Here is an 8,078-nt window from a genome sequence, read left to right on the forward strand (position 1 = left end):
AACAATGGGGCGGGTGAGACACTGCTTCTCCTTGGACCTCAGTGTATCTGAACTGCCGCAGGAAGTACGGCCCATTTGGGGGCAGGAAGTACCGCCCATTTGGGGGCCAGTCTTCTCAGTTAACCCTTCCAGGAAATACCGTCCCAGACCCACCCAGGGGCTTGCCTTTTAGATAACTCCCAGATCTAACCAAGCTGACAATCAGGTTGGTCGTCGCCGTGTCTGACACGGCACGGCTGCATCACTTTGGCGTTCCCGTAGCTTCGAGCCTATGAGTTTGAGCTTGCAGCGTGAGCCATTCATCCACTTCTGCGTTCGGTCACCGTTTCACAGCGCTTTCCCAGGGGCCGCCTATTCCACCTCCCAGGGGCCTTCACTGTGTCTCAACTTCCTCTCCGGGGGTTCTTTGAGCCACAGGGTGAGGTGTCCAGTTGGAACGCGGAGAAGTCAGAGCAGCGCTGCTGGGGCTGTGAGCGCCTTAAGCGGAGAGAGTCAAGTGATCCAAGCCGGGCAGGCCCTGGGAGGACTCCTCTGCTGAGTCAGCGCCATCTGTTTCTGTTGTCTTCATGGCCTCTGCTTCCTTCCGATCATTGTACCAGGCCACAAATGGCTGCCATGGTTCCAGGTATAACATTATCACTTAAAGATGGGGTAGGGAGTTGCAGGGTGAGGAAATCTTTTTCAGAAGACTTCAGGGCCCCTCTGGGAATCCCTAGGCCAGCCAGTGATAAAGATGACCTCGTTTCAGATGGCCCAACTACCATTTACTCCTTGTAACTGGGAGAAGGCAGTTTGCCTTCCCTCTTACCAGTTTGGTGCCCCGTACTTGAAAATACCTCCTATCTATTGGTGGTTGATGAGAGCCACCCAGCCTGGAAGGGAGCTGCTGCGGGCACACCAGCCCCCACCCCTTTCCCTCTCTTGGTTCTCTCTGCAGCTACTCACAGACTTATTTATCACACCAGTGGCCCCTCACACCACCCGAGTGTGGGAGTTGATCTAGCATTCATGGCAAGAGCTCCTGCCTCCCAGAGCTCAAAGGTGCCATGAAAGTGGCCCCATATTTCAAAGGAAGGTTAGGTGACTCTGTCTTCCCTTGCGTACCCCCAAGTCTTCCTCCCACAGTGAAGTGGCCACTCCACAATTTGCCTCCTCCCAGGGTGCAATAGAGCAGGTAACTTGCATGACAGACAAGTAGGTGTGTGTTAATTCATTTTCTGACTAACCAGTGCCCATGTGTGTTGTGGAATATTAGTTAAAGATGTGTTGGATTTGTTTATGCCATAGAACATTCGTTTAACTCTGTGAAGCTGTGCTACTTTGCCTGTCTAAAACACCTGATAGGCTAAGAAAGAGCTGAATGGCCAACAGCTAGGCAAGAGAAAGAAGAGGTGGGGCTGGTAGGCAGAGAGAATAAACGGGAGGAGAAATCTGGGAGGAAAGATCAAGAAGGAGCAAGAAAAGGAGGAGGACACCAGGGGCCAGCCACCCAGCTGCACAGCAAGCCACAGAGTAAGAAGTAAAGGAAGGTAGATAGAATAGAGAAAGATAGAAGCCCAGAGGCAAAGATAGATGGGATAACTTAAGGCAGTAAGGAATAAGTCAACCTAAGGCCTAGTATTCATAATTAAGAATAAGCCTCCATGTAATTTAATTGGGAACTGGATGGCAGGCCTCCCAAAAGAGCAAAGAGTTAAAGAGTAAAACCAACAACACTTGTATCCTCAGAGGTGACATGACCCATACCCAGGCCACTAACGGTGGTGGGTAGCAGTGTGAATTACAGAAGCCGACCCTGCTGGCAGCAGGGGTGTTTGGGGCATAGTTTTCTCCTTATCTGCCCCTCTAGATAGAGAAGGAGAGCAGATACTCTCCATTCCAAAGCCCCCTGGTCACAGGGTAGAGGGAGCCCTGCAGCCTCGAGAAACACATTTTATCTCCCATCTGCACAGAAGTGAGCACATTGCAAGTTCTCCTCTGCTCTGTCTGGTCTCTCCTGGTGAGCTAGCCCTTGCAAGCGGCAGCTTGGGTTTTTGTTTTATCTTGTTTTTCTGTTGTTGCTGAGGTTGTTGTTGTTTTGTTATTTTTGGCTTTTCTTTTTCTTTTTTAAATTTTGTTTGTTGTTGTTTAAAACCCAGTCTCAGGTGTCCCTTGCTGGCCCTGTACTCACTACGTAGCCAAGGTGACTTTCAGTTTGAGCCTCCTTAATCCACCCCTTAAATGCTGGGATTACAGGCACCTGGTTTATGGAGCCTTGTTGTTCAAACTCAGTCTCGTGTTCACTAGAAAAGCCATCAGTCAACAGAGCTACGTCCCCAGGTGTCTTAGTTTGGGTTTCTGTTGCTGTGATAAAACAACCACGACCGAGATCAACTAGGAAGGAAAAGGTCTATTTCATCTTAAACCTCAAGGTCATACTTTACCACCGAGGAAGTCAGGGTGGGAACCTGGAGACTGAAACTGAAGCAGAGACCGCAGAGGAACGCTGCTTGCTGCTTTGCTTCTCACAGCTTGCCCAGCCGACTTTCTTATAGAACCTACACCCCTCTGCCCAGTGGTGACCCCACCCACAGTGAGCTGAGGCTTTCCCACACTAATCCCCAGCCAAGGAAACGCACCACAGGTTTGCCCGCAGACCCACCTGTTGGGGCATTGTCTCAGTTGCGCTTCCCTCTTCCACAATGACTCTAGCTTTTGAAAAGTCGACATAAAAACATGCGATCACATCAGCCCATGTGGCTGGTTCTTAATAAACACCCTCGGAACAGGGAAAGAGAAGAGCTCTGGGCTCAGGCATAGGAAGTTTACTGCTGTGCCATCCCAAGCCAATAAATACAGGCCTGGAACCTGGCCTGGCCGCTGGTCTCTCTCTAGAGTGTAAGAGATGCATTCTGATCCCTACCAGATACTCCGTATATTTCTGTTATTATTTGCAAACCTCACCACGGGGCTCTCACTGTTCCTGCACATTGTGGCTGAACCCCAAGACTCCAGCCAGCATCTCTGCTCTGATGAGAGCCTGATACTCAGCGCCTCCTCTCTGGCTCCCAATTCTTCCTCTCTGGGCCACCCGCCTACTTAGTTATGGCCCAAAAGTGTAAAATATTTATTTTATTTGGTTACCTAATGATATTAAAAACACAGTGTGTATTATTTATCCCCGGCCCTGGGAGACATGGCCGGCCCCGATGGTGCGTACTCTGCAGCAATAAGAGTGAGCATGGCTCTCCGGGCTGCACTTACTTTGTTTACTGCAGAATTTAGCACAGGTGGAGGGGCAGAGAGACTTTACCTTCCTCCTGGGAAGATTTTTCATCAGATTGTAAAAACGTAAATTTAAGTATGCAGCCAGGCCCTGGGGAGCTGGTGTTTTCCACTCAGTCTGCAATGCCTCCACTGAGCCCAGGGAGCAGCTTGGCATCCAACGTGACATCAGCAACTCTACAGCTGGCCCCTCTGGATGGACCTGCCCGATGTCACCAGAGTCCAGGCTGCATGCCATGCCTGCCGCCTGCCAGTTTGGACTGATAGAGCCCAGGAACCACCATCGCATGGTGTCCTATTAATTCCTCCCCTGTCTGTTGGTTTGAACAGAACACGGACCACCAGAGGCAGAAACCACCAGGCTAAAACCCTTGGCTTCGTCTCTCCCTGCAATGAAGACTTTGAGCTGATGGGGTCATCAGTGTGTATGTGTGTGTGTGTGTGTGCAGGAGGACAGGCGGGAAGCCAGGGCTTGACCTTAGATCATGTGCCGGGGACTCACCAAGGCGAGCCTGACAGAAATGTAGCTGATTTATCCTCCACAGCTGCAAATGGGCCTTCACTGTTGTTCTTCTCCCCACGGGGTCCTGATCTAGCAAACATCTTTCTGTCCTGACTTAGATATGTGGAGGCAGGCCCCGATTCTCAGCATTCCACAAACTTCCATTTTAACTGTGATTCTGGAGAGAACCAAAGCACGCAGCTTTCTGGTGCTCGGGGAGGGCTGCATCTTCCACATTGTAAAATGGAGCGCGTGTTGTAAGGACACGTCAATAAAACCGGGGAGCTTCTCTACCGAGGGCGTTCAGCCTGCTCTGAGCGAGAGGTGTGGCTGCAGATTCCTAGACCCAGGGAGGAGTCTGCCTTGTCCGCTCTGTGCAGTTGCTTTATGACATCTTGCTCTGGGGTGGGGTGGGTCATAGCCTGCTGTTTCCTCTTCTAGGCTGTCCCATGCAAGCGTGAAACTCCACGTACAGTCTTTCCTGCAGGATCAGGAATCCAGCAGGGAGGAGCAGAGATGTCAAGGAGAGGAGGGAGTCAGTGTGATGGCATGGGAGTCTCAACAAAGAGATGTCTTAGAGGCTTGGATGCTCAAGGTACCACAGAGTGGCAATGGCCCCTTCCCCGTATGCTGAGCCAGGGCTCAGGTGGCATGTAAGGGGTACTCTCAGTCCTTTGCACCCACTTTCTCAGGCCTGGAGCAACTTCTGTGGGCACAATGGCTGTTGTTTGAAAACTAAGGCAGGATGGGAAGAGTTCTGTACCGCGCCTGCTATCCAAGCATGAGGGCCTCAGTTCAGTCCCAGCAGCCACGTAAAACCCTGAGCATGGCAGTGTGTGCTCGCCAAGCTAGCACTGGGGAAGTGGGGACAAGCAGACCCCTGGGGCTCGCCGGTTAGCCAGCTTAGACCAATTGGTGAGTCGCAGCTCCCAGAGAGAGGCCTTGTCTCAAAAAAAAAAAAAAAAAAAAAAAATCAACAACAACAAAAAGCAAGAAACAGCCAAAGTTGACCTTGACCGCAACATCAGTAAGCACACACGAGTGTCCCCCTACGTGTACACACACAGCATGAACATGCACACGCATGCAGGTGCACACAATAATTGTTAAAGATTAAGACAGTTCTCCGTTCCCTGGGACCTCATGGTGAGCAAGGAGGCTGCTGGCAGCTGCTCGTAGGTGCCACCCACCCACCTCGTCATTCCTTGCCAAATTTATCAGAGCCAAACGGATTAGGAGCAAAATCATTATAATAAAAAATAAATATGTTGGGTGAAAAATGGATTATTAATTCAAGCTGTGCCCTGCATCCCAATAATAAATGACCCGGCACTGGGGGAAGCCGGCTGCTAAATTAGAACTAATGGGGGAAGGTGCGTGGGCCCCACCCGCCTGCTGGCCCGTGGGGGCCAGGCCCTCCTTGCTGTCCCCCAGCCGGCTGCTCCCCGTGTGACAGCTCCTGCAATCCCAAACTGACAGCTCCTCACAACTGCCGAAGGAATCCAGCAGTAATTAAGCCATTGCTGGACTGTAATTTCCTTGAGAAGTAAAAAATTCTCACACAAGAAAAGGTTACAGAGACCTTTTCCGTGTCAAAATTACCATGCCGCATGAATATTAATGTTCTTAATGAAGACAACCTTTTTTTCTTCAGGAAGGTTCTGGAGCAGGTGCCAAGCCAGGAATCTCACTCTGGGCTGCACAGTGACTTCCCCCCACAGCCACACCCCTTCCCTACCTGTCCCCAGCCCGCTGAGGGCCAGAACATTGTCCATCCTGAGGACAGCTCACCTGCCTCGCCTGGAAAGGTGCCAGGATTGAGACGGAGAGACACAAGGAGCTGGGCTCCTGCAAACCAACCTGTGTCCCCAGCTGCCCTGGCTGTGCCGGGAACACCACTGAGAGAAACATGCCATGGGGAGAGTGCCCTCCTGCCCAACCAGCCTTACCACTTCTGTCTCAGAAACCGTGTTGGGTGGAGGAGACTGATCTTTCACAGGGCCCTGGGGTCACCAACTTGTATTTTCTGCCACCGTTCTCTGGAGAAACAGGAGTGGCCCTGAGGTGTACCACTGTACCACATGGAGGGTGGCCCATCAACCTGGGGTCTGCATCTCTCTCTGCTCTGCTTTCTCAGGGTACGGATAGACACCTCACTGTCTCTGGGCTCTGTTTTCTCTCCCAGAAGAGTAAGAAGCTCCTCAAGAAGGTCCCCATGGCCTTGGGGACATTGATAGAGGGGCTTTGGGACTCATTAGGGGGCCATCTTAGCACCTCTAGTCAGAGACTCAAGGTGTAAATATTGTCAAGAATATGGTGAAATTTCAAATGTTTATATTTGTGTAGGGATGAAGGGGATGAGGGCAGGTGCATGCCTGTATCTAAGTCAGAGGACAATCTGCAGGAGCCAGTCTGCAGCTTCCTGGAATTAAATCCTAGTCTTCACATTTGGTAACAAGAGCCTGGACCACTGAGTCACCTCTCTGGCCTGTTGATAGTATGGCCAAGGGCTTTTGGTCCCTGGTTACCATGGTTTATTCTGTAGTCCCTTATTCTGTGGAAATATGCAGAGCAAAAAGCAGGCAGGCTGGCCACGTTAGACACAATCCCCGTGCTGAGGAGGTCGGGAGCCTCCCCAGGGGTGATGAAGTCACCGGTTCTAGAACAAAAGGAGATGGCTTATCAAAGCAAACCTGTGCAAGGACTACTCACTTAGAAGTCTGTCTACATAGAAAGTGCGCAGCGTGATGGCCGCATCTATCCACAGCAGCACCTGAGTACATGTCCAGATCCCGATGCATGGCTGTATCCACACTGGTCAGAGGAGAGGGCCCAAGAGGCAGCTGCCACTGGGTGTCACCCCTGACCCCCAAGCCATAGGATATATCACCTCTGGCATCGCTCTCCTTCATTTTTCAGTGATTAGTCATTTGTGACGTAATACGGGCCATGGTTAACCAGTAATAATAAATCTGGCTGTTTTGGTGAAGGCGTATAAGACTGTGTGTGTAAAAGGTAAGTTTGATATACAGCTGGGACGCTGATGTAATAGCTATTAGATTTATAACACACCCAAGAAGCATAATTTCACTATAAAGAGCAGTAGTTTACAATCTTATTATTGTTTATAACTGACGTCAGCGCAGGCCCATGGTGAGAGTCAGACTGCGGCTGTTCTGCCAGAAATGGCGCCCCTCCTGAACCCTCAGAAGTTTTGAAAACCACACCAGTCAGGTGTGCTGCCTACAGCTACACCAACCTGTGCCATCTGTTAAAAACTTGTCCTGAGAAGTGGGCTGATTCCCCAACAGGAGACACCAGTGAGATGCCATGACACGGCGCACGAGCACAGCCCCCACCACACAGCAGGACCTAGCGCCACTGTCCCAGGAAAGCAGAGACCTCCAGATGCTGTGCACTGGAGCTGGCAAGGGCCTCGGGGGTCTTGAGACCGTGAGGAGTTGGGACCGTTGTGTGTGGGTTTTACTTGCAGGCTGCCAGCAAGGCAAAGCTATCAGAGGAATCCTGACTCTTTTCATTGTCTGCAGGTTTTTAGATTCACCGTTCTCAATGGCGTTTTCCACTTCTCCTGGACAAAAAGGAGACTTATCATCTTGGGCCTCCAAGCCAGGGCACGGAAGACAGAAAACCTTAACTGCAGTGCCTGGTCCCAGCTCCTGAAGACGTGTGCAAGTTTTATGACTGAGGGCTCTGCTGTTTAATGTCACCAGAACAAGCTGATGGAGTCACAGCCTTATTAGGTAAATCATCTGAGCTTCAAGGGCTGAGCACCATGGGTGGGCTGGAGCTGCCGCAATTGAGGGCCAAGCCCAGTGGTGATGGGCGGGAAGGAGTCTGGTGCCTGGAATGGGGACATGGTACACTATACATGAGCCCAGGTGGACACCAATAGCAAACACTAGCTCCTGTATCCTTTCTTCATTGTGTCCGAAGCCTGCTTAGAAACAGTAAAAGGTACTAACAATGATTGTCCCTAAATTATAAGTGCTTCTTCTATAAGCAGCCAAAGCAGAGTGGGAGGTTCTGAGCAGCAGGTGCCAGCGGGCTCCTCTCTTCAAATGTGTGAGAACTGCTGGCTATCAGACAGATGTGGCGGGGAGAACCTGGCTATCAGACAGATGTGACGGGGAGAGCCTGGCTATCAAACAGATGTGGGGACAGATGTGGCAAGGGGAGCCTGGCTATTAGACAGATGTGGCGAGGAGAGCCTGGCTATCAGACAGATGTGGCGAGGAGAGCCTGGCTATCAGACAGATGTGGCGAGGAGAGCCTGGCTATCAGACAGATGTGG

General features: G+C 51.1%; 1 long non-coding RNA gene across 1 annotated transcript in view; it reads left to right on the plus strand.

Annotated features, from left to right (window-relative positions):
- The first annotated feature begins 402 nt into the window (after positions 1-402).
- LOC126515382 (uncharacterized) overlaps positions 403-8,078 on the plus strand; it is a 12,068-nt gene continuing 4,392 nt past the window's right edge. Inside the window, exons 1-2 of the long non-coding RNA XR_007595840.1 lie at positions 403-625; positions 7,315-7,527. This is a non-coding gene — a long non-coding RNA (uncharacterized lncRNA). The remainder of the gene's footprint in view (positions 626-7,314; positions 7,528-8,078) is intronic.

Source organism: Alexandromys fortis, unplaced genomic scaffold, assembly GCF_014885135.2.
Source record: "Alexandromys fortis isolate MF-2015 unplaced genomic scaffold, M_Fortis_MF-2015_v1.1 scaffold_160, whole genome shotgun sequence".
NCBI lineage: Eukaryota > Metazoa > Chordata > Mammalia > Rodentia > Cricetidae > Alexandromys > Alexandromys fortis.